General features: G+C 37.5%; 1 protein-coding gene and 1 long non-coding RNA gene across 12 annotated transcripts in view; one reads left to right on the top strand and one right to left on the bottom strand.

Annotated features, from left to right (window-relative positions):
- The window catches only part of MYRIP (myosin VIIA and Rab interacting protein), a 232,553-nt gene that overhangs the window by 51,262 nt on the left and 153,680 nt on the right, over positions 1-27,611 (top strand). The window lies entirely within an intron of this gene.
- Positions 306-27,450, bottom strand: LOC308189748. Its single transcript, XR_013946572.1, has 2 exons — positions 11,059-27,450; positions 306-10,503 (listed from the first exon to the last, which is right to left on the bottom strand). It is a non-coding gene; the product is annotated as an uncharacterized lncRNA (long non-coding RNA).

Genomic DNA, 27,611 nt, shown 5'->3' with positions numbered 1-27,611 from the left:
AGAGCAGACTGAGTGAAGAGCGAGTCTAAAAATCCTTCATGATTGCTGTGGCTTTGAATAAATATTTAGAGTGGGTTCAGGGTGTGACTTATGCTTGCAACAGTGTTAGTTGGGGGCTCTCTCTCCTGCCTCTGCCACCGGTGTAGTTATTTCTTTCAGCATTTAGTACATTGAGAAGGTCAGACTTGTGTGTGTTGCCCACCAAACAGCATGGATCGCATTGTAGTCACTTCTTACTCCATTGAATCCATGGGGAAAATGGTGAGTCTGTAATGTGTGAATCATGAGAATAAGTGAGGGAGTTGTTCTTAGCAAGGCACTGAAAGGATCAGTGAACAGCTAGAAATGGTACTGATGGAGAAAAATGTGTGTCTGTGCTCAGAGGGGGCATGGCAGGAGTGCCAGAATTGTGCACAGTGTCTTCTGAAAGCTGAGCCTGGTTGCTCCTTTCCCAAGAGAAGCAGGTGCCCAGTCCCTTCAGATCCGGGAGGGATCTGGGAAACCCATAGAGAGGTCTGACGGGCTGAGCAGGGGTTTTCTGCCCTGATCAGGAGCTAGAGACAACATCAGAGCAGTCCTGCCCAGCACAAAACGTGACTCTGGGGTCTTCCGTATTTTTCCCCTGTTGTTGCTGCAGTATCCCAAATACAAGGGCTACGGAGACAGCATTTTCTTCAAAATGCTTCAAATTTTTCTTCAAAATATCTTCTGGGAAATGGGGAACCATCTCTGTTGCTCTCACAAAGGTGGGGTGTACAGCTGAGTGGAAATACTGGTCCCCAAGAAGATTGGAGTTAAAAATATTAAGGCTAAGTGAGTCAGTGGGGAAAGAAGCAGCTAGCATCGGTTGACTACAGTCACATTATGGCCTCTCCCTGGTTATCTTTTCTGCTCCTGCCCAGCTCTGTGTACTTCCTGGGGGCTTCCTCTTTGTCTTCAGTGCTGTACCCTACCTGGAGACCACTGGAGGGGTCATACTGGACACAAACTGAGTCTGGGAGTCCTAGCAGTCAGCATCACTGTGCTAAGGTTGTGAGGCACTTATTTCTGGGTTTATAGATTCTATTGATTTTTTTTTTTTAAATAAACTTCCAGATGTTATTGTATGGTACTTGAAAAACACAAGAAGTAACCAGAACACTATATTTAGTTTTAAACATTAGAATTATAAATAGACACAATGGATGTGTTTAAATGATTGATTAAATATAAATAATGGAGCAACTTTGTCTTTTTCTAAAGGAGAAGAAACAAAGTGCACAAATGCTCAACTCAAATTTTAATTTGAAAAGACACTGTCAGTATGAGAACAACATATTCTACTCTTTATCATGCTACAATGTTATTTCAGGATCAGGGTAACTTGTCTAGACTTGACTGGTGAAGTTCTGTTGGTCTTTAGCTGAATGTCCATAATACTTCAAAATGTGAGTTATTTCAAAATGCTTTAGATGTTGGCATGGCTCTGAATGTGGGGCAGCACTCTCCACCTCCCTGCCTTCAGAGACAGTAACCTTTCTGGCATATTTTCCTGTCTTTTCTGTCTTTAGCAATCTGACCATCAGAGTACTGGCAACTTGAGATTTTTTCAGGCAACTGGAGTACAGCCCGCCAGATGTACCACCCCTCCACACACCCCCTTTTGTGGATAATTTGAAGTTTCTCATTCTAATTTTACACTGTTGTACTGGTTATAGTGATGTAGTTCTGTATATTAGAAGGCACTGTTGTTGTGCAGTGCAAGGCAAAGAGTTTTAATGGTTTTCCAGTAAGTTCATTCAGTGCCTATTCTCAAAGACTTCACCTTTGGGACTAGGTGGCATTATGTTGTGCTGAATTTAAATGGAATGAATGGAATCCAAACAGGAAAGGTATTTAACAGTATTTCATAGCTCTGCAAGATTTGTTAAATAAGATTCTGAGTACTGAGGCCCTACTCGATCACAAAGTAGCCAGGTGCTGACTGGGGAAAAAAAGAAATCTGTGTAAGTGTTTTGTGTAAGAATACAGTTAATTACAGAACTTTTTTTTTTTTGTGATAATGACATCTAGTTATTTCTGTATCATGTAAATAAAATTTCTGAGTTAAAATATTACAGGCAGACTAACCAATGCTTAAGAGGAAGGGAGAAAAAATAATCAGTCACTAAGGGGCTAATGGGGTGGGGTGGGAAACCACTGTTTTTGGAGCACCGGCTTGCTCCCTTAAAAACCTCACAAGAGGAACACGAGGAAAAGAAGGACAAAGGTAGGAAATGGCTCCCATTTCTGCAGCTAATGTGCTAAAGGTAGATGCATGGCGTAAGCTCTCTGTAGCCTCTGCTTGCCAAGACTTGGAAAGTTTATGTCAAGCTTACCCTTCAAGGAGAGAAAATTCAGGTGGCATTCCTCTGAGGTGTTACCAATAGATACTGTCTCATAACGTCAGGGTTTTTCTCAAGATCATTGGGGTAGGTAATGAATTTAGCTCTGGTAATCAGCATTTTCCAAGCGAATACTTCTTGCATTCTGTCACAACTCTCATAAACGTATGTGTATTTCCAGTAAAACAACTGTGAGTCAGCTGTTTTAACTGTGATGTGCTGGTTTATGTGCCTGCCTACACTAAACTGGCTTTCCATTATTCTTCTGGCCCAGCGATCAGTGCGTGATCTTCCTGTCATAGTGCTATTTGGAGGTTTAGGTGGTGCAGGCATAGCTGATCTAGCAGGGTATTTTTGGCACTTGGCAGATGGCATAAATTAGGGCAGCTGAAATTATGGATATGAATGGAATTTGTGGAGAGGGAATAAGCAGAATGAATGATGTATTCTTGGAATTTATTTTAACCACATCTGTGTCATGCATGATATGAAATAGCTAGGAGTATTTTCATGGAAAAAATACGGGCATGAATAGTAGAACACACAATGAAAAGCCCTTTTGGATAAGAGTATCTTCTTTTAAATTAATTTAGTACTGCAACATGCAAAATGATGTTTACAAGAGAGAGAGAAAAAAAAAAAAGGAAACTCCACAGTAATAGTGGGAATTTGTTAGTGTCAGTTTTGAAGAGAGATAATTAGGATTTGCTTGGCAAATTCTCTGCTGGTTTCCATTTGTTTTGGAGTTAACAGGGAACACTTCTCCCAGGTTTTCAGTAGCAAATTCATTAATATTTTCATATTTAATGGATGCAAATTACATGTTTTCTGCAAAGTCCTGATATTTTCCATGGTTCTTACCAAAATCAAAGTTTCTGGTTTTGTTTCTTGTTACTGACCTAGTTGAATCACACTGCCTTTGAACTTTTGTTGACTCAAAATATTTTTTTTACGTTTGTTTTCACTATACAGTATGCAGTGTAATGAATTATGTTATTTTTCAAGGCTGCAGTTTTTACTGCTTTTAGGGTTAAGTGAGGCTATGCATTGAGGTTCATTCCTCAGTGCTTCAATCCAAAACACCCACCATGTAATATCCTGTAGTGGAGTGGGTATGTGTGTGACATGACACGACAGTCTGCAGTTTATAGAGGGTTGCTAACACTAACTAGTTTTTTATTTAATCCTGTTTTGAGATTTGTAAACTTGCTTTTTTCCTTGGGATGAATGCTTCTTCAAAGGGAACAGTGTGTGGAGTTAGGAAATGGCAAGGAAACTCACAAAAAATGAGTTACTTTGTCTTGTGAATGCATGCATGGGGAAAATGACACTTAGCTGAGCTGTTTGGTGCCTGGCTGGTTACTAGAGTATTTTAGACCATTGTGCTAGGAAAGGGAACGTGTGCATATGTGTACAGTGCGATGTATAATACATAGCGTTTTGTGCTGCTCTTAGATGCAATAACCACTCTCTGCTTTGTGGCTGGGACCAGCATGGTGTTGGGAGAGCAGAACAGCAGCACTGCCTACTGCAGTGGAAGGCTAGGGTGAATGTACTTTGGGGCAGACTGCCCCATGGATACATCCTCTTACTCCAGCTCATTCAGTACTAATTTGGATATGCAGCTAAAAATAGCATCAAAACAACTTCCCCTAGAATCTCAAAGGAGTGTACAGAAAGTGCTCTGTGAACAGAGGCAGCCTGCTTGATGTCCTCCATCCTGTTAAGTGCAGGTCCCTGCCAGTGTGCCTGTAGCCTGTGCTAGCATGTGCTCACTGCCTGGCCTGCCAATGTTATCAACCAGCTGCAGAATAGCCAAGCTTTCCCTTTTAGCTGAAGAAAACTAATGCTCTCTCAGTGGGAGTCTAAATTTTTTCATCCCCAAACTGCAGCCTAACTCAATGCAATCTCATGATTTTTGCCAAGTCCTTACACTATCCTGAAATAGGCTAAAGCCACATTAAAAATATTGCAGTCTGTGAGAACTGTTTTGTACTGATCTAATAATTGCAGACAGATCCAGATTGTTTCTCATTAATAAGAGAATTCAGATAATCCCAAGACTGGCTGTGTCGAGAGTATGCTATCTCTCTTGGGAACATTTGTGGATATTGATGCTTCATATCCCGTGGCACATTGTTGCTTCTATTGGCAGAAGCTTAGTGGTTTCTTTGTTCTGATTTTGCAAAGATAGTTTCTGAATTTTAAAATTAAGTAGGAACAAAGGCTAATTTCAGTATTCCATGCATAGAAAAGAAATTTAATATGCGTAGGTATAATTTATAGTTATGTTTTTGAATTAGAAGCAGTGACTTTGTATTCTTAGTTAATCATTGGACACATCAGACAATGTAATTTTTCGGTTATCTGGCTAAGTGTGTAATGTTATGTTGCAAAGTAATAGATCATTATGACTGTTCCATAAAGCATCGTGATGTCTTGATAGAAAAGAAAGTTAATTAAGCACGGTATTATATCATGGTGTTTATTCCTCAGTTCTGTTCAGCTGACAGGCTATTTATTTTTTTGTCAGAAGTAACTTGTATTAAATTCCTGTGCATAGTCAAGATGACTCTGTAGGACTTCAAAATAATAGACTCCATGTTCTTCCGAATCACTGAACGGCTGATGTTGGAAGGGACCACTGGAGATCATTTTGTCCAGCCCCCTTGCTCAAGCAGGGCCACCTACAGCTGGTGGCTCAAGACCACATCCAGGCGGCTTTTGAAGATCCCCAAGGAGGGAGAGTCCACCACCTCTTTGGGCAACCTGTGTCAGTGCTCCATCATCTACACAGTGAAGCAGTATTATCCTGTAATTGCGGTGTCTGTGGTAGTATGTAAAGGCAGCAGTGTCTTGCAAGGTACTGGTAGAGTAGTAAGTAAGTAATGATGCATCATAAGAAGAATGTGCAACCCAGTCTAAAAAACTTGGAATTTTTTGAGAACCACTGTAGCAGAGGTCAAGCAACAGTGTTAAATAGCTACGTGATATTACACTCTAGATAAGTATCATGGGAAAGTACGAAATTAAAGGGTAACATCCTATTTTGTAATTCTGTTGCATGTACTGTGGTAGAATAAGACAGTAATATATGGGAGGCTACATATGCACTTATGTTCGTTCATTCTGAGAACTGAGTTACATAAAACACATAATTAAGAACACTGCCTATTAAAATTAATCGCAAAATATAGAAGTTTAGAATAACATAATTTTTCAGTCTAAGAATGAAACTATTGACAAAACTAAAGTGCCATTAATAAAGATGTACAATGTTTAAAAAAACCCACTCAATTAAGCAGGATTATACTGCATGATAATAAGTATAGTGAGACATTTGTTCTCCTGTCTTTCAAGCCAAAAAAGATAGGTAGTGTACATCACCTGTATTACCCTAAGATGAGAGCAGTGGGTATCACAAGAATATTAACAACAGAGAAGCCGAATAGCTGAAAGGTACAACGTAGTGTGTTAGGAATGTCATGGCAAAGACTTCAGACTCCTTCCTCCAGTTTTTTTTCCTCTGCCTGTGTGATTTGCATTAGTGTTCCTGTGTTTAAAAAGCTAGATAATTTTAGGGCATTTTCCAGATATGAAGCTTTTCACCTTGAGATCACAAGTTCAAATTCAGATATAAAACGCAATGACGAAGTAGTTGCCCTGTGCTCGTGCAGTGACTTGCTGGTCCTAGCCTAGAGGTCTGTGGAAATGTGCCCATGTAGCAAATGGCATGGAAGTGATCAAGCTTGCCAGAGGATAAGAACTGAATGGGCATCTGGGCACTTAATTATTCTCCAACTCCTACAGAGTATATGTGTTTTTGCAAATATGCAGTCAGACAGCAGTCAAACTCAAATGGATTGCCTCTGAGCATTTTCTTTGCCCTGAGTTTTTCTGAAGCTGAGACACGATATGAACACAAGCTCAGATATCTGTGTGTGGTTGTTTAATGTAATGTATACATGGATTTATTAAGTTATATTTAGGGAGGATTAATTTTTCATGTGGATTACTTGAACAGAGCTTCTCCAGTGATGTCAGCCATTAAGTTGGCCTGTCTCTTACTGTTCATAAATAAAATGTCCTGTTTGTTACTATTCATAAATTAAAAACAAACAAACAAACAACACACAGAAACAAATGGTTTCTTGGATGGGAAATAAGCTTTTCTTTTTCCTTTGTAAGAATTAATGAAGAGGTTTTTTGCTTTGGTCAACCCTTTCCTGTAACTATTACTTTGACTGAAATGCACTGCTGTAAATGTCTCTTATGCCCCTTTTAATCTGATAAAAAATATTATTTAGCATTATTGAGATCCACAAGAAAAAAAAATCAGTTTTAAAATGGCCTTTTAGTGCTACAATTAAATCTTTAAAAAGTGGGGGGGTGGAACAGAAGCATTATAGTGTTACCATTTTTGTGCCACCTCTTGCCTGCATTTCAAACTCTTTATTTGAGGAACAGAAAGTAGAAAGGTTCAAAGGTGGAGCTTCTAGTACGTGCAGGATTAATTGCTTTTCCTTTTTATTATTATAAGCAACACTGTTGCCGTATAGTCATTACCTGTATTCAAGGGTTCCATCTTTTCTTGTGCATCCCACAAGATCTGTTCCCAGATCTTTGATCCAATGTGTCTTACTGTAGGACGGCTGTCTTTCTACTGGTAGAGAGTTGATTCATCCTACCCTAGATTTCTCTCCTTTTTGGTACAAACTCAACCTCCAGCCTCTCTCTCTCTCCCCCCCTCAAGCAAGGGGGATGGAATGGGGTGGTGGTTGTGAAAAACATGGGACTCTTACTACCTATTTGTAGCTAAACTACTGCTCCTAAGCTTTGCTTACCCGGCTTCTTCCACTACCTTTTTCATTGCAGAGGATTAATTCATCATCCTGCCTGCACTTCGACCCTGCAAGCCAAGTGTCATCCTTGACACCTACCTTTAGGGCCCGGTCTCTGGGCTGTAACAAAAGATACAGGCGCGTGATGCCACCTGATTGAGTTGCCACACTGAATCTTTTTTGTCTATCTGCCTTCAGAACTGTAGTCCTTGCCTTGGTCATTGCATACATTTTGATTTCAGTCTGTCTAATCTCAATACCTGTTCCCTTGCATGCTTCAACCTTTTAGCTGCTCGCTTGGCTTGTCACTTCCTTCATCAGCTTGATTTTCTGCAGTCGCCCAAGTCAGATTCCTCGTCCTCCATTTTTCAAAGTTTCTAGTAATAGTGCCCCTTACTTACAGCTAACTAGGATTGATTCCTGTTGTAACTCTGCCAATTATGCCAGACTTCATTTCTTAAACTTTTTCTGTTCTGTAACAAATGTGCATCACATATCTTCCAAAAGCAGTCTGGCCTGCTGCTCTGAATCAGAAGCGTTGGATATTGCTCTTGCTTCTAAAAGGGCTTGAAATTCTCACACTGTTTGCTGACTGCGTTTCATGTCTATTGTATTAACCCCCTTCTTTTGGTCATCTCCAGATCCGTTCCAGTTTTCTTTGTCTTGTCTTGTTTGGTTTTCCTCCCAGTGCTCTGTAGGATGTCTGGGGAGTGTGGGTAGCAGCTGGAAGGTTACGCATCCTCTGAGGGTGAACGGGAACAGCTACAGCATGTCCAGTTCGGGATTATGCTGGTAGCCAGTCTTCATGTCAGGAGTGAATGCTTTCCTCTGTCTTCACTGGATTATTTTGAATGTATCACTTTTCTCTCTGCAGACTGGGTATGCTGCCAGTGTTGGATAGGAATCTGTTGTGCTAAATTTCCTGTTATAGTATGAATCCTTGATATGGATAACTTCTGCATTCTTTGACCTACTTGTTCTGCCTTTTATGCTTCCTGATAAGGTCTAGAGGGTTGGTGCTTTTGTTACATGTAGCTTGTCATTCATGCTGTTGTTGTGTTTTTGACTTAACCTAAATGTCTGTTTCATGGCTACTTATAATTTGATGGTTTTTTACATTTACATGCCTGTAAAATGGTATTATCCCATTACAGTATCTGTCGCTGCAATACTCTTAATACTCTTTCTAAAATCTTATCATCAACTTGTTTTAAAAAATTAAGATTTCCAATGATCAGATCCTTTCTTATAAACTGTAAACTTCATGTTCCTTTCACAAAAGCAAATTTAAAAGTTCTATGTTTCAGGACAAAGTCCCACCCACCTACCTCTTCATCCCATTTTGTTGCTTTTCTCTTCTTTAGGCAGCAGTTTCCAGTATATTCTTGTCTTGCATTGCAGACAAGTATGCACAGATCCTGGAGAGGAGTGTCGTTCCAACCCCTTGAAATCAGTATAGATATCAGTGTTCTTGTCTATTATAAATACTGATTTCAAAAGCCCCAGTAGATTGCACTACTCTTTTGTTTCAGACTTTATCCGTGCAAAGTTAAAAACTATTCTCATCCAACATTACAGACTATTTCAACATGGAAAAAAAATATGCCACTGTGGACAAATCTGTAATATACAAGGCCATAAATGCAAGGATGGATGATTTTTTTTTTTTTGGTTATTAAATGTCTGGCAGTTGGAACTGGAGAAGAGAGGTCAGGACAGAAACTTAGCAGAAATTAAAAGTATCAAAGTTAGTTTTGCTTATACCATCAAGTCTCTAAAACACTGACAGCAATGGATAGAAGTTGAGTGTGTAGGGGATTACTTTATTAAGGGAAAGTCATGCTGGAATAAAGAAGTTCAAATGAAACAGTTTATTCAGTGGAGAAACTGCTTATTGTGCACAAAACTAGAGCTACATAATGGATGTGCTTTAGTCCCTGTTATTTTCAAGGGAGATTTTCAGCATTGCTCTTTAGAGAATAGTGCAAGAGAGAAAGATGAAATAGCGGAGACTTGTTATTGTATTGTGCTGAATTTTTATTTGATTTGTCAGGGCTGAGCCTTGACTGTTTTTATCTTGGAAGAGAGACACATTTTAAGTTTGCTGCTGGGTCTCAGTTGAATCATCTAAATAAATATGATTATTTCATTACACTAACCAGGTTTGTTTTTGATGGTAGTTAATCTTTGCAGGCCACAAAGACAAAAATACAACTTCATATACAAAGCGCACCAAAATACAAATTTTCCAATGCAGCTATTCCAATGAAAATTAAAGACTAGTCTGACAGTTTGATTTCACCTTTCATCTGGCTTTTCAGTTGTTATACTGAAATAGTTTGTTTTTCTCACAACTGTAACTCACACTAAGAGTAAATTATGCTTCATTTATGAAGTTGGGATAGCTTTTATTATCACAAAGAGAAGAGTGACCAAGATGGAAAAAAAAATATTTCTAAACATGTTTTCTCATGGTTTTTCATGGTTTCTGCATCCATCTGCAAACACATGATTAAGTTAACTGCAGTAAACATTATTACAGCCACTCATACACTACTGTGAAAGAATCTTAAGTGATGAGTCCAGTCATGCTCGAAGTCTTTCATATTTTGAAATCTGGAGGGGGTTCAGAATATAACCTTTAAAATAACTCTATATTATACCATCCTGGAATGTTATTTGAAATTGGTCAACCATATCTTCTGCTACTTCAGCATATTGACTACAAAGCCCCTGAAATGCAAGCAAAATGCATTGAAATTATATACTGTGCCATCTGAAAAGCAGGGAAAATCATATGCCCAGTGTAAAGAAGACTGTGCTCCTATTAGTTTGCAATGTGTCTGCATTGTTAGTAGTGTGAAATGTAAGTAATAAACTTTTTATGTTGCTGTTTCAAAACAGTGGTTGCTTTTCAAATGTAAAAACAAATTTCCTTGTTTTACTGTATTCAGTTTTTATGAAGAACACCCAACGGTTGGTATTGCTGTTTAAAGGCAGCAAATTGTACAAAATTTACTAATCATTTCTGTTTATCTCAGTGTGAGACATTGCCTGTAGTAGTAAGATGATTTCTTTCTTATCTGCTCAATGTTTGTCGCTACTATGTAGTCACAGTCCTAATGCTTGTTTGTGCAACTGTTTATTTTTGAAGTGAGATGAAGGCTTTACTTACATGCTTATGTTTGAATAGAGAAGAAAACCACGCAGGTGAAGAGGTCAGCGTATGACTGATGTGCTGTGAGGGGCAGAACCCTTCAGATACCTTAAATCTGTGTATTGCTTGGTTCCTCCCTTGCCTATAAAAAGATGAGGGAGCAGCTATATTTTTTTTCCACAATTCCATTTCTTTCACCTTAAAAACGATATACTTTCAGGATGTATGTGCTGAAGGAAAACAAAAAAAAAAACCTAGAGATATTTGGATATATAATGTTAATTCTGAAGAGCAGTGCTTTCAAAAGCAACAGGCCTGTTATCAGTAGGCCAGGGAATGAATAACAAAAATAAATAGCCTGTTTGTATTTGTCCTCCTACAGGTGACAGTAGAGTTTTAAAATTAATAAACATATAAACTTTTTTTTTTTTTTTAAATAAAGATGCCTAACCTATTATGGATTGAAGTTTCTAGAAAGAAATGTCTGACCTGACTGTAGTTTAAAATCAAAGTATCCCTTGCAGGGATAAGCAGATATTTCCCATTCACTTTATATTTAGTTAAGAGACATAAATTACAATGACTTAATCATAAAGTCAACTCAGAACAAGGTAGTATGTAAATTATTATAGATTGTCCAGATTTTAAAGCAGCAGTTAGTAATGTCAATAAATATATGGAAGTCTTGGGTCCTTACTTGTTATTTTTGTAGTCTTTTCCATAGGCAGCTGAATCTGCTTTTAGGAGGCTAATGAAATATGCATGATATATTTTGATATATACAGCAGAGAAATTATCCTTTCAGCAGTACAAAAGTGACCTGAAGCTAATGCATTTGTGCACTTAAGCATTCAGGCAAAGCCTGTAAAATCTCAGAGCACTTGTTGGACTCCTCTGGTTATGTTCATCAGATACCAAAAACTTTTAAGGCTTGTTTCTTTTTTTTTTGTACCTCCAACTTTGCTGTAGCTAATCCCTGAACCCCAGTCATTCAGAGGGTCTCTAAAGGTGTGTGTGGGGGTTGAGGCTGCTCATCATCTCATGTCGTGATTGAAACAGGATTCTCTTAGTACTAATTTCAAGCTTGAGAGATGGGATGCTTCTTGCTATAGGATTAATACCGTCTGTTTTATTAACTGCTCCTTTCCTTAAAGGAGCGGAATCCCCTGTAACTCACCAGTCTCATGATACATTGCATTTTCTACCAAGTGATTGCAGCTCTTGTGACTTTGGAGTGAGATTCAAGACCGTCTGTATGTTGAATGGTGTTGCCTACCTGGGTATTCCTCTCTGTTTCAGTTCAGCTGTGGCAAGTGACTTCCATATCCTTAAATCTGGGAGCATCCTCTGGGCTGATCAAGGCATTAGAAGAATGAATCATCTCTTGGTAGCTAGTAGATTGCTAGCAGCCTCATTCCAAGTTTGCATAATTTATAAAAGTCTAGAGTTTCTTTACACAGTGCCTGCAGCTGCAAGGAGGTGAACAGTTGATTTGTTCACCCTTTGCTCTTGCATCCTTCACTTATTATAGCTTGGCCAAAATCCAAGATCTTGCTTGAAAAATAACTCTTATTATTTTTAATAAGCCTATACTTCCAGTGAGGCAATGGAGGTTGAAGGTGGTGCTTGAAGGGTTAAGAAGCCTTATTCCAACTGTTTCTTAGAAGGGTCATTGTGACCTCTGCAATTTTTAAGAAGCCAGTGTAGCATTTTTAGACTGTGCTGCTGTGCACTGCAGCATTTAACTGCATGTCCAGAAACTGTGCAGCAATCAAATGCTGTGCAAAATATGATAGCTGTCTAGCAAAGCTGGATGCTAAAGCCAAGTCAGATAATACCACATTCAGGAGTGTCCTGACTGTCATCAGTTTCCCAGGTGGAATTAATTCCTGGAGCTGGGCTAGCCTTTTGGAGACCCAGGTAGTTTGTTGGTTAGGAGACCTCATCTGTGTGTGTATATGCTGCTGCTAGCTCAGCTGATTTAAGGAGTTAATGTGAAAACAATTCCCATTTAAAATAGGGAAAGGTTATTGACAGGTGACAGTCTCCTTGAGTCAAGAGCCTCCTTAATTTCCCTCATCTGCTTTGGTGGTTGGTTGTTGTGCTGCCCTCCCTCTGCAATCTACTTATTCACTGTTTATTCCCTTGTCTGCCTATCACTTTCAGCCTTTTAAAACCATCCCAAATGCATATCTTGAGCCTTTCATTTAAAATAATAATAATAAATGAACTCATAAAGGACCTTAGGAAGTTGGTCTTTTTTCTAGGCATAATATTTTCATTGTGTAGATTTTCTTCGTTATATTCTTTATGGCTAGATCTCGGAATATTTTGGTTGGTGCTGCAGATAGTTCAGTTGGTCCCTAGGTTACCGAAAAGCAGTACCTAACCCTGTCTAAGACCTTACCCATATGCAGCAGGCTGGAGGGTCATTTCATCTGTTTCTTAGCTTGTTGTGCTTTCAGTACTTTTCCTTTGCAATGTTATTGGGAATACTGTTGCTTTCTAGTTGGCTTGTAACCTTCCCCAGAAGAATCCATCCTTGGAGAATGGCTGACCTACTGCTCTTCCATCCTTAGTTGTGCAGTTGGTTCTCTGTGTGTGCCTGCACAATCTTGGGTTTCTCCCTTCACAGAGGTTGCTTTTCAGGCAGTTTATCAATTTTCTAGATCATTTAGAGTTTCTTCTGGCTGACTTTGTCATCTGCAAATAAGCATATATTCTTTTGTCAGTGTCATTAATTAATGACTGACTGAAACAGACTACAGTGCCATTTGATGCGCCTTTCCATTTTGAGAGTATTCTGTTGATAGCTCCTTTGTCTGTGGTTATCCAGTTTTGCATCTATATTTATTATGTCAAGACTATGCAGCACAGATTAATTCTTCTTTATTTTTAACCTTTCTATAAAGGACATCCTAAATACTTATCTTGAGAGCTTTTCATTGAGAGAAAAATTAGAAGTGTTTTTGAAGATTACCAAAAAGATTGGAGTTTGTTCTTGCTATAATAAAATGTTGTAAAACCTGCTTTTTCTGACAGATGCAGTTGCAGACCATAGCAGCTTAGATTACATTTTGTTGTAGATTGATTGAGCTTAAACAGGACATAGTAAAATAACAAAATTGTTGCCATGTGGTTTTTTTTCTTTTTCTGTTAAAAGTAGGATTTCCTGCTACTAGAATGGTTTCTTTGTAAACTGAACAATTAATTTCCATCACCGCTTTCACTTATGTGGGTGAGATAGTGAATTACTTAATGAGATAGTGTGGAAGGCCCTAGGAACTGAAGTCATTCTTCCTGTGTTCCTCACTCTGATTTAACAAAACAAAACAAAAAAACCCCTCCTCAGTCACCAAGTCTCAATCCAGCCTGGTTTATGCTGATGTTTTACCAGAAAAAGTTGGAAAATCCTGTTATCAGAGTTGACTTGGAATTTTCTGTATAGACTTCACTGTGTGAGCTTGGGCAAATCTTTTGGTCCCCACCTTTGGAGGTATATGAATACCTTACTTCTACTGATTCCTTTGAATTAAATGTACTTTTTATTGCCTCCCAAGGGATATGTAATACATATATGTACTCTCTTTACATTATTAAAAATTAGATTTGCTTGCAAAGGGTGAATTTCATCCTTCCTATGGAATCATTTTTGGGTTTTGTTTTTCTTTCAAAATCTCTTTGAGTTTTGGATATAGGAGTTGCCTTTTCTCAATTAATAACCAGATTTCAAAAGTTTTGTTTGTTTTGGGTTTTGTTTGTTTGCTTTGGATGATGGGATAGTGGTGATCATTAGGTTTGTGTAATTGTAGAGGAATGTTGTAATGCCAGCCTGGATAGCCTTCCTCTGCTCTACCTTCCTTCATGATGTTGGTAGCGAAACGCACAAAATCCTTGCATCCTTTTTCCACACAGTTGTGTTAACTGTTACCTTCATCATGTGAATTAAAGAACGTGTGCTTGGGTTGTGTTCTTGCAACAAATGCAAATTTCACAAGTTATGCAAACTATTTCAAATCTCTTCAGAGGTCCTAGAGGCAGCTCTCTTCTGAAGTTGCATGTCTCCTGTCATGAATAATAGTTCTATATATTCCACTATGAAAACAGGTGAAAACACAGGCAATTTTTTTAGTCCTCTTAACTCTGGTTTAGAAAGTAAAGTTCTATGTCTACTGATTTTTCAGATCTTTGTCTTGAATGGATCCAGAGTCTTGTAACTTCTACTCTTGGCCCATAAACTATTTAGAAATGCCTTTGCAACAGGTGACTTCTTCCTATACCACCATAATCATAATTAATATGATGTAATTTTATATCATCAACTTTATGAATGAGAAAAACAGCAGAGCAAACATAGGTTACTTTGTTTCTGCAGTGTTTATTAAGTAATCTTTAAGTTAATTACAATTCAGGAAAAGCTAGTTTGCCTGCAAGCACAATTCTACTCATCTGTATGATTTAATTAATAGTTAATTATACTGTAATCCCTACATAATAAAGTTATGCAACCACATTTTTGTGTAAATGACTCCTTACATCTGACACTTTAACGTGGATAGCCTCGGGATATAAGAGTAATTTTCAGTTTTCAGCATCTTTGCCTTTCTGCTAAGGTCAGAAGCGTGTTTTCACCTCTTACTGAAGATGATAGGTGTTTTGCCAGAGACTAATGGGGGTTCAAGGAAAACAATTTGAATCAATGTGTGCAGATTGGAAATGCAAATGGTCTGGAATTGCAAGGATGCTTTTTGAGTGGCAAGAGCTGGCGGCATGCTGTTTGTGTAGGGACTTAGCTCCAATCTGTTCTAACACCTGTGCCCCAACTGCATTACGTTTTCTTGTTTTCTAATAAGACTTTGACTTCTCTGATAACAGCAAGATTTTCTATGCATCTCTTTCACTTTAGTTTTTAATTGATCTTTAATTACAGTAGCATCTGCTACTTGAGTCTTAAGTCTGCGTAACCTTTTATGCATCCTAAATTCTGTATTATATGCAGGTAAAATTGGGGATACAAGTGATGCCTAGGGGCCAGAAGACAAGAAGTGACTTGTCAGATGCCACAGGGGATGTTTCCGTAGTGTGGGTTGCTACCTCTGGTGTCTGAGTCTCAGCCCAAGCCAGCAGGTTGTGCTTTCTCTGCATAATCTTTCTGAAACAGCCATTTCCAAAGTATTGTGTTTCCTGGTGTGGAACAGACTGCAGAGTATACAGTTGAGAGATGTGTGACTATAATAGTAATCCTGTCCTTTGGTCTTCAAAAGTACTACTAATAAATTCTTTCAGTAACTGACTGATGCAGGCCACAAAGTATCTCTTTTCTATCTTTTCTACCATCTTAAATGTGCCTAGGTATGTACAGAGAAATTAAGTACAGATCATTTATAGAAGTAGCCTGTTTTGCCTGTACGTGTTTTAGATCTATTTTAACATATGGTTTTCTTTTCAAGGTCCTGAATAGTATTGCTTGCTCATGGAATTGTGCATATACTGAGTCTCAGATTTCTAGTATATCTAAACTTGTACCCTTCCTAATGTAAGCGTCACAAAAAAGCATTCTTTAGAGACTGGGCACATTATGGATGTAAAAGCAAATGAGACAGCCAAGCTTAGAATGTAAGAATTTGTGGTATAATGCTTGGTGCTTATATATCAAGAAATAAAAACTAACGTTCCTTTGCATTTTTGGCTTATAGCATTTTTCCATTTATATTATCATATAAAATATCTTAACCTAACTCCCCTGACAGTATAACAATTAGTATTTTGAAAATTAATGTTTAATATTCCAATTTGTTCTCTGTTCTGAGGTTATTTGGGAGTTACAAAACATAAAAAGGAACATAGTGGTGTAAGGATTATTCAAGCTGAAAGAACTCCAAAATTACTTCTCCTTAGGGCTTGTGGCTGTTTTTTTAACTGCAGATCTCTGCTTTCTTTCTGTAAGATGAGTAGTCATTTTCCTTTTTTTGGTTTTTGAGTCTGGGTAATTCAGCATTGTCTGACTCAAGCTGCAGGGAAATGTGTTGTGCCCTCCACCTCTTCCCCTACCCCTGACTGTCTTATTGAAATTAGGAAAAAATAAAAATAAAAAAGGAAAAATTTTGTCAACCTTTAAGTAATAGTCAGAATATCTCATTATTCTGGCAAACCTTTGTGCCAAAATAAGTCCAACAATGTCCTTTAAGTTTTGTGTCTTTTAACATTATGTCATTGCTTTTTAATATAGAATTACAGTTGGCAAAGAGCCAAGTTATGTTGAACATTTACATTAATATTTTAGAAATCAGTATTATTTTAGTGTTTTCTAACTCTATCAACATGATTTGTTTAAATAGTTCCCCCAAACTATTTAACGTGATTATGGTGTCCTTCAGGTTTTGAAGTAAGTAGAAGAGCACTTGAACTGAGTAGTCATGTGAGTGTGGATAGAGAGGAGAAGAATCTAATTTTTGATGTTACTAGGAAGTAAAGTATTATCAGGGATTTAATTTAAGTCTGGGGTCAGTATTGCAGTGCTGATAAAGAGGGAGTTTATCACTCTGTATTTGTTGTAGAGCAACTTTGCTTGAGGGCTCCACATCAGTGAAGGGGGGAAAGGAACCATCATCTTGATTTAGAGCAAAAAAACAGTGAAATGCAAGTCTGAAATGAATATAGGGTGGATATAGTGGTGTAAATAAAAGTTAGTGAATGTTTTAGTCCTTTTCCTTGTGCCCTGGTGCGTAGGTGTATTCAGTAAGAGGATATCTCTTCAGAACTGTGTGGTACAAGGGAAAATGCAAACCAGCAAACTAATACAGCAAAGCCAAAAGGAACAGAATTTGCTAGAAGAGAAAGGCATGGGGATATTTTGTTAATGTTACAGGTGCAGAGGCAGACAGGTGGAGAGGAGCTGAATTTGTGCATTATAGTTACAAATTTCTTGCCCTGAAGCGCAGTGGTAAGCTGTATGGATGGGAGGGTTGTTCAGGCCTGTTAATGGAAAGACCTATGTCCTACCTTGCTGTCAGTCCCAATGAGCTATGGAGACCAGCAAGTCAGTGAGAGATGTGTTTTGGTGAGTACTTAGTGCTGCCATACTGTTTGCAGGTGCTTAAAACCTTTGAGAACAACAGACTTTTATTTTGATGATCTTTGAGTCACATGTGTGCAGGGATTTGTATGGATATATGTATGTGCATATGCTATATAAATATCACAGACTGGAGTTGTTGCTGGTGTCATGCTAGTTAAACGCTGCAGGTGAGTGACAGCACTGCTGCAGCAGTGACAAAGTGGCATTTACGAGGTGCCTGTGGTCACTGCTGTTGAGGAATTGAGCACCATGAATTGTGAAAGCAGAGCTGGTACACAACAACCCAAGAGTTTAATTTTAAACGTTATTAACTTTCAGTGTCTCCTGGAGTGATTTCTATAAGGTGGTGTGTCTAGGCTGCACAGGGCATGGGGTAAGCACAGAAGCGCCTGTTGGAACAACTTTGTGTATCCTTCCTCTCCTTCCCAAGTTTTCTGAACCACTTCTAAGATTTCTATTACAGTAGGAGTAGTTGTCCTTTATTCCTGGGTACATAGTGTACTTGGAACTATCTAGCATCAATATACATTATTCAGACTCTACATAATGGCAGGCAACCAGCACAGACATAATTGTAAGATCAAAGAGATTTGGAAAACAGTGGAAAAGGAGCTGCTTCCTCTTTAAACTTAGAGATAAGAATACAGGCAGAAGTTGAAATAAACTTACTTCATTAGGGAAAATATTATTGGGGCCGCAGGATCCGAACTGCTTGCCAAATACTGCTAGGCTTTTAAGTATTTGCAGGCTTGTGTTTGGTGCATTTATTCCATTCATAATGAGCCTTCCTTGGGAAAGATAATCTTTGTGAGAGGGGACACAGTGTGACCCAGAAACAGGGCAGTTCTGGTCTTGGGAGAGCTAGAAGAACATTGTGAGCTCTGTTACCAAGTAGTGTGTGTCTTGGCAAGTTAGTTAATTCTCCTCTTTGTTCCTCAGTACTTTGCCTAACTAGGCAGAGCAGGCAGGGCCAGTTATTGGCACAGTTAATGTTTCTTATTGTACATTTGTATAGTGCCTAGTACAGTATATCCCGAGTCATAAGAGGCTTCAGTGCCCGAGCTAATGTGTGCTGTAAGCTGTGCAAAACAAATGGCAATGCTGAAAATCCTCACAAAATGCAGAATGTTATGTTAGCCCACCAGACTTCTGTATTGTTCAACACAGTCAGGCAGTGCAAGTTTTAATGTGGTGCCTTATTCAAGAAGATATCTCATTGTTGCTAGCTTGCTCCAAGCCTGCAGAAGTGCCTAGCTGGTAGGGTAGCACTTGGTGTATTGAATTAGTAAGTTTGTGCCAGGGCAAGGATGAGGGCTTATTGTGTCTCTTCTGGTTTTGCATCTGAGACAGTGTGAAAGGGCTTGAGCTACAGATTGTTTGTCAGATCTTGGTTCTGTTTTTCATTGCTATGGCTCCTAGAGTTGTGGATATCCAAGTAACAGTGATGCCCAGTGCACCATCGGGGTGAAGTCTGCTGGCAGAACTTGGGAGGGAAACGAACACTGTATGGTTAGTCCAGGGTTCAGTGGGGTGTTGCAAAAATGGAAATGGTAGGCAAGATAGTATCACTGTCTAATAATAATTAAATATATATATATGTTAGACTCGCCATATTGAGCAAGTTATTAAATAATTCATGTTTTCTTGGCTTTAAAAACAGGTATGAATGTTGTATATGACAATAGCTGGGCTCAAAAAGTCCTTTCTGGATAGACTGGAGTACAACAGCTTTATGAATTGGAAAATTATCAATTAAAGTGATTAAAAAAAATGCAGCTTCAGCTTCAAAACTTTTATCATATTACTGTTGTTCCCTAGATGGCAAAGTTTTGTGGTGGTTAACTGTAGTGGAAAGGGGCAGTAGTATGACTAGGAAATGTTAAAAAGAAAGTGCAACATTTTGTTTGAGTAACAATTCTTCTTTTCCCTCGGGTAAATATGTCAGGTGTGTGTGTGTGTGTTTTTTTTTGGTTGGTTGTTTTTGTTTGTTTGTTTGTTTTATTGATTACCCAGGAGATTGGAATTGTAGTTAGGCAATAACTAAAAAATGCATATTGTGTATCTAATAGGCCAGTACTGTTGAATATATATAATATTTCTATAGATTTTTTTCCTAATTTTGGGATGTTGTTAATTTCTGAATAATTATGTATTTTGGATTTTTTTTTCTGTTGAAAAAAAAAAACAAACCAAAAACCAATAACATTTGTTAGTGCCAAATGGAGAAACCAAACTGTAATTCTGAAAGTCTTTGACTTCCTTTTTTTATGACTAAATTTGTTCTTGTGTTGTCTAGAGCCTGTACATTATCTTTTCTCTGTTTCAAGGGGAAGGTGGATATTTTGGGAACATTCTAAGAGAGTTCTCACAAATTGAACAGATGTTACATTAATTCAGGGAAATAACTTAAGGCTAATTACACACACAAATTTTGAACTAGTTCTCTTCCATGTGACATCACTTCTTATGTATCTCCTTTGCTTGCATTGACTTTACAGAAGTTTTGTATTCTCCAAGCCAGCTCTTCCCACATTAAAGAATGGCAACATAGAGCTAAGTTTTCATTGCAGACTGTCTGAACTGAACAAAACAAAACAAGCTGAGGTCTAATCATAATCTAAACTATATGAGAACATATTATTGAATGTAATGGAAACCACACTTTTTCTGCCAGAGTAAAAGCTTTAAATCATAGAATAGGCTGGGTTGGAAGGGACTTTAAAGCCCAGTTCCAACACCCCTGCCGTGAGCAGAGACACCCCCCACTAGACCAGGCTGCCCAAAGCCCCATCCAGCCTGGCCTGAAACACTTCCAGGGATAGGGCATCCTGATTTAGAATTTTTTTTTTTTAAGACAAAACAAAATTTGTGTGAAGAAAAAACACTTCCATTAATACTTTAATGGGCTAATGACAGTGGTAATGCTTCAAAATTTTTATGGAGTAGAAGGATACTAAGTATCTAATGTAGTAATGTGTATGGTAACAGATTTATTTATTTATTTATTTCCTGCTAGACAAGTTAGCAAAAGTTATATTGCATGCTAAAAAGTTCAGTTATTCATTATGCTGGAAATTGAATATTTCTGTTAAAAAAATAAAAATAAAAATCAAAGCTGCTTGATATGTCTGCGTCACTGAATGGTATTCCGTGCAGTTGAACACTCCTTCCAGTTTATGTACACATAGTTAATGTGTTCAAAAGGATGAAAATACTGAAGTCTTGCATGGTAAAGCAAAACAGTGCTTTATTTTGATTGCAGAAAGCTCTAGTACTAAGGAAGTGAACACAGAATTGGCCTTTCCAGATTAATAGAATGTGATAGATCAAATAACATATACTACCAATAAACACAACAGGAGATCAGGAAAATTAAAATGTCACTGTTACTATCTTTAATATCTATGGAATTTTGCCAGCTTGTTTTTGATCCAGAATAGGTTAGTTAGGTTTTCTATTTTAAGTTTGATTCTGTAGGTGTATAAGTTTGCTTTATAAATCATTTTAGCTTCTGTCTTGCCTCTATTGTAGTTTTTCCTCTCCATCCAGGGATGTGAGTAGGGTCCCTCTCCCTGCTGAAGTAAGATGCAGTCTGTCACTGTGCAGGAGAACCTGGTAGTTCCCTTGATAGCCAAGGTGAGGTAGGAAAACGCTTCTGTCCCCGTTTCATACGTGAAGACTGAAGTTAAGAAAGGTGCTGTGATTGTTGTCCAAATGTGTTATGGAAAGACTTCTTGAAGATGACTGGGTGACCTCTTCACCATGGAAGAAGATCCAGCTGTCAGTCAAGAGAGGGTCTCTTGTGCAGATCTGGGATGAACAGGCATCAGAAGAGCTAGCCTAGACCTCCTGGGGGAGGAGAGCTAAATGTCCTGTACTGAGGCATCTTGGACTTGATGCTGTTTTAGGTATGGCCTTGAACATTGCCCTGATGGACCTCTTTACTAACTTTTGTCCGATATGGGTCTCAGAACTGATTGTTGCCATAATTCATACTGGAGAAAAATGCATGCCACCATGAAAAAAAGTAATAACAATAATAAATATACTTCTCTAAGCAGCATTTGAGTATAGGGATTGAAGGGAATTGGCAGGAAAACCCTATTTTGTTTTAAAGCTGGATAAATTTCCACACTTGTGTGTCTTTGTAGCTTAAGTTGTTATTATTTTTTGACTCACTGTTTGATCATCTAAATGGAACCATTTTAATGGTGCTTCAAGTAAACAATAGCTAAGGGTTTATTTCTGAGAGTTATAGTCTTTGACCAAATGCTATTGATTCTCTGCTAATTTGCATGGAAATTACAGCCTCTGGTTGTTTGTCAGTCCCAAATAGTCAGACAACCAGGGTTAGAGCTTATTTTTATTAAAAGAGGATACTTTTAATAAAAGTACAATTTTTCAGAAAAAAAAAAAACTGTGTATGCTTGTGAGATATTTGATAAAGTAACACTGTAAAACTATATCTGGGAGATGATTTATGCAAGCCCTAAGGCTTATTTTTCATTTGTTAAAAATAAAATATCCTATTTCTTGAAAATACATTCTCTTATTTTGGTGATGGTAGGAAGTCTATCCATGAAGTGCTTGTTGGTAGTAAAATTAGACTTATTTTGTCCAGGCAATTTGAAAAGCAAGAAGTCAGAAGCTCACCAGAAACACTTCATCTAATCAAATTTGAGAGATTTGTTTATTCCTGTATGACAAAACTGGTCTAGAGCTTCGGGCTGGAGCTCCATCAGTCCCGAGTGTCTAGGGAAATAATGGATATGGGAAATAATACTGGATTCTCCAAAAGCAAAACAAACCAAACCTAAAGCCCTAAAGTTCCAAACTCTGCTGTTATTTAAGCAGTAATATTTTTACCCCGCTTCTAAGATGTGGTATTCTATTCTATCAAAATTAATTTTCCATATTTTGGGGGACTAGAAATCCATATAGCAGAAACAATACAGTTAATTATATTTACTGTTTTATCTGCTTCTTTTGACAGAACAATGTGACATTGTATCACGTGTCCTTTACATACAAGGTGGAACTATATATATTGTGTAGTCCTGTTCATTTTTCACTGTGGAACAGTTGATGGCTGAATGAATCTTGATTTTTTTTTTTTTATCCCACTTTATTTACTGGCAGTCAATATCATAACTCTCTTCATGTAGCTGGGCCAAAATGTTGAAAATCATGAACCATATAATTCTGAAGTCAAATACAACTTTGAGTATTTTTGTAAATTGCATAAAGGAGTTTATCAATTTAGTTTTCTGTTAAGATTTGTTTGACCCTCAAACTTTTCTAAGTATTCAGGTTTGTTAGAATTTTATGTGTACTGTTGTGTGCTTATGAATGCACCATGCGAATGTATGCTACATACACGCTTTATTTTTGGATGAAAGTAGAAGAAATCAGTATCTTGAAATCAACCAGTCAGATTCTTTTCAATATAATATTTAAATAAATCTGTGGCTTTCAAGTATATCCCTTTCATATATTTTTTTTGTTTCTTTGTTCTTTACTTCCAAAAGGTCTGAATTTCATATAGACATTTTCTTCTGTTATAGAAATGAACTCCACTGTATTGTAAAACTAGAAAACGATGAGTATTGGTTAAAAACAGCTAGCAATCCTACTCTCTCCTGTATATACAGATAAAATATTGAGAATTTCCCTTGAATTAAAAATGAAGATAAACAGAGTGGGAAAAATAATCATTTCTTTGCAGATTTTCAACAGTCTTGGTTTACTTTTGAACTAGAACTTGATGAAATATTTGAAGTGGATTCCAACTGGAATGCAAATGTATGCAAAAATTCAAACAATTTAGGTTAACATGTCTTATTCTCATTCTTAATTAGTACTTTCAGGTTCTTTAAGTCCCCAAGGAGATGTTAGTTTATCCTGCTGAGTATTTTTAAAATTAATTAGGCCTTTATGATTTGACCTTATCTGTTGAAATTCACTTAACTGAAGCTGTCATGAGTAATTATAGATACCTAAGAAATGAAGGAAGAACACTTCATTTTTGAGAATTTATAGCCAGATGTTTTAGCTCAATTAAAAACAAAATATATTTTTGACTTATATTGTGTAGTTTGCTGTACGATAACAATTTAGGTAGCATTAAGACCATTAAAGCAAGTTTTATTCAAGCTCAGAATACCAAGAGAGAATACAGGAAAACATGAATTACAAAGAATCAAAGATAAGATTATTTCATACATCCAAGTGTTAAAGCCTAATTCCATGTGGCACAATACAAAACATCACGCTGCAGTTTCATTTGAAGCCCTATTCAGGGCAGAAAAAATGGTCCCTCCACTAAAGGGATTTTGAGACTTCTCTTGAACGTAGTAACCTAATGTGGACACATCTTCATATTTTATTTTAATTAGTTAGGATATTACAGCTTTTCCTGAAAACTCTGATTACTTTGAATGAGTAGGAATTAGCAGTTTTAGAGAGATCTTTAGCTACTATTTGTGATCATTTAAGACTGATGGTAGTTGTGAGGACTCCATTGCTCTAAGATGGATTCCACATCACTAACTTAAATTGTAACGATTTTGGTTATATCCATTTTCCTGACATTCTCTTCTGCAGCAGATTTCAATAACTTGTGGGTGTTTTTACCCATTTTGTTAACCCTAAACTGTTTTCTACTAAGATGAAAGCTTTCACATGTACCTACTCTTTTACATTGAGTTTCTGTGACCTATCCTCTTACACATCTGTGTTTTTTTTGTTTCAGCTTGGATGAAATTGCTTCAGAATAATCTAATTTGTGTGATCTACTCAGGGAATGTTTTCACTCTGTGCTCAGAGGCTGGTCAAATGAGTGAGTCAGGGGGGTGCATGATACAAAATGGAAAGCAATATCCTCAGAGTACGTAAAAACAGGACAAAGGCTAATTTCACGGTTGTGTAGTAGAATAGTAGAAGTAATGAAGTCTAGTTTTAGAAAGATTTGTTGGATTTCAAATACTTTAAGTAGTTCTTAGTAGTGTAGAAGTATTACATGAATTTGTAGTGGACCATCTCACATCTCTTTTTTTAAAAAAGATTAGCCTTGTTAGTCTGGGGTGTGTGTGTATAACATATGCTTGAGTCAAAGAGGTTAAATTGTCCTAATATCAACCACATTAAAATGTTTATCATGTACTACTAGCCTTTGGATGGAAAATAAGTGGACTCATATTACTGTGTTTACGTTTCCGTTGCAGACTTCACTAAGTGGTAGAAAGCCAGGGTGGCATGTTGTAAGGGGTGCCTGCATTTTGGATCTAATTGTAATTCTAACAGAAATATGGAAAGCAGTTATAGTGAGTTAAGCTGGACTGGGAAACTATCCTGTAAGACATCATATAAGCTGCTCCTTGCATGTCTTTATTTATTTATTTATTTATATATTTTATTTATTTATTTTCAGCAGGTAAAAATTTGTTTTAGTTGGTACTTAGAATAAGTAAAGTGTGAAAGGCTTGAACTTCTCAGAAAAGGATGAATGATCCGTAACAGTCACATGAGAGAAAGAGGTGGACTAATGAATGAAGGTCAAAGTCTATTAAATTAGAAAACAAAGGTGTGTGTGGTCTTCCCATGTCCTCTTACGTGCTCCGCATTTGAAGATCTCTGACGTACTTTGAAAGGCGTGGAAGCTGTCATTCAATAAACATACAGGTCCTATAGCTGTTATCCTGATTGCTTATTGACCAGCATTGACAGAGAAACCTGAATTAGGTGAAATAAATATTGTATGCACTAAATTCTGGATTGAGTCTGGAATACTTTGTAGATATTATACTTCAAAGTTTGGATAGGCTAAATTGTACCATATACACTTAAGAAATAAAAAGGTTCGTGTAAAAAGACGGGCTAAACTACTGGATATGAATTAATGGCTATAAAGTGGGGCAAGTGTAAGTGTTGCACAACCCTTAAACCCTGAGGTCAGTGAGGTCCTGCAATGCTTACTCACAAAGACCGAAGGATCTCCGTTTCAAAAAATGTTTTAAGAATAAGGAAATATTTGCCAGAAGATATATAGATGTATGTGATTTTGCCTTGGGTGTGAAGTATGGTTTAAGTGATCTCATGTAGACCCTTCCCTGCCCAATTTACCTTGGCTCTTCATCTATAACCTAGGTTGTCTGGTCACCTGCATGAAACATGTCTTCAAAAAGTAGAATTTTCTGTCACATGGAGCACCAAGAGACACATCTCAGGTGCCCAGATCTCTGCTTTAGTTGCTTGAAGCACTTTTTAGTCACCTTGTCTCTTACTGGAACAAAAGACAAGAAGTAGGGCACTGAAGATAACTGAGAGTATTAGTATTAAAAAGTTGTTTTAAATTCTGTGCTTTGAATCTTGAGTAAAATGTTTCTTCTAGTTAAAAATAATACATAAATAAAAGTGGGTGAATACAAGGTGCTCAGCTACTGTTTGGCCATATTACAGAAGAAAAAATAATACCCCATTTTCACAACAACTACCTACTCTCTGTAATTTTTTTTTCTGTCAGCCACAAAGGTTTAGAGTTTAGTTTATTGAAATACAAAGAACTATGAACAAATTAGGAAACATTTAATTTAGTCTGTTTTGTTTCGAGTTATCTTCTCATTCTTCATGCAGCTGCAGCAGCCAAGGTTGCAGGTAATTGCAGCCAAGGTTTCAGTAATAAAATGTCTTGATATTGTAAATTAGCCAGGTGATACTTTGGGATATCCAGCATGACATGAATAGCAATGTTTTCTCACCTAACCTGTGTTAGAAACAGAAGTATGTCCTGATATTTTCATACTGTTTGTTTAATCTGGGAAGTACAAGTAGTGTTTGGCTGTATTCTGAAATACATTGATAGGATGTAAATCATGTTTGTTTCATGACAGAACTTCATAGTATCAGTGATTATTGGCCATTACTGTTAGTAATCTGTGGACTGGCCTTTCCCAGGCAGTTGGTCTGTCTAGTCTAAGCAGACAGCTCACAAAAGTTGTCAACTGACTCTTTACAGGTGCTTTCAACTGTGTTTATATATACCCACTGAATATCTTCACTGACTCACATTACTGAAAGCTTTTTTTTTCCCCAGATAAGCAACATTTTGAAAGTTAGAATTGTTCTGGTGTTTAAAATATCATCTATTTTATATTAATTTATATACGTGTGTGTATATTAGACTATTTTGGAAAATTCTTATCTCATATTTTCCATTTTCTATTTTCATGCAGAGCTGATACTGTATAAAATCATATTCAGAATCTGCATGCAGTTTCATGTGAGATGTTATGTTACAATTCCTCTTGGTCGTTTTTTTGTGTGTGTTCTGCATTCAAGGACTGTAACTGAGGTCCTGTGCCAAATCGTATATAGTTACAAATATTTGATCAGAGCAATTGCATGACTGAGAGCAAAGAAAAGGCATGTGTAAGCACCAAGTCACAACTTCACTAACAACATTTAACTGCAGGAGTTAACGGACACTTCAGTCTCTCCAGAGACTTGTGCTTGTCCATTTGAATCACCTGTATCTTTCATGTTTGAAGTGGAAGGGTAAAAAGGATCAAGATACTGGTTGGAAATGGCATTAGTATTTCTTCTCAGACACTGTTCTCTAGGAGTTAGCTTTAGTATTTGTTGATGGGTGGTTACAATAATGTCTATCAACTTGTAATCCTGATGTCTGTTAAACACTGTTCTCTGCTGTTGGGAGGGTAGAACAGCAACATAAGATACAAGGCCTTTGACAACTTGCATATTATGAGAGAGCGTTCTTTTCTAATTCTGCTAGCCCTAGTTGCTTCACCTAAACGAGCAGTTAGTCCTGCCATGCTAGAGCATGCCTGCCAACCCAAAGGAACACAGGGTGGAAAAGGCTCGAGCATAACCCTAAAATCATGAAGAAGATGGAAGCAGTTTGACTTTTCCCTTCTCTTTAAAAGCTGCTCATTGCACATTGTCTGTTCATTTTCCCCCCTTGGTAAAAGTTGCACTGTATTCATTTGTGTTACATTGCAGGTTCACTCTGAAGAATGTGCGAAGGTTGAGTCTTCATGGGGATTCTGCTCTCTGGGGCTAGAGAAGAGCCTGAGGGCCATCGCCTGTATAAACCTGCTTGAGATCTGCAAATGTAATGAGCAAAATATGAGTGTCTCATCTCATTTCAACCATGG

Source organism: Anser brachyrhynchus, assembly GCF_964034855.1.
Source record: "Anser brachyrhynchus genome assembly, chromosome: 2".
Classification (NCBI taxonomy): Eukaryota; Metazoa; Chordata; class Aves; order Anseriformes; family Anatidae; genus Anser; species Anser brachyrhynchus.
The sequence above is the reverse complement of the archived record's forward strand: the minus strand, read 5'-3'. Positions and strand labels throughout refer to the sequence as shown.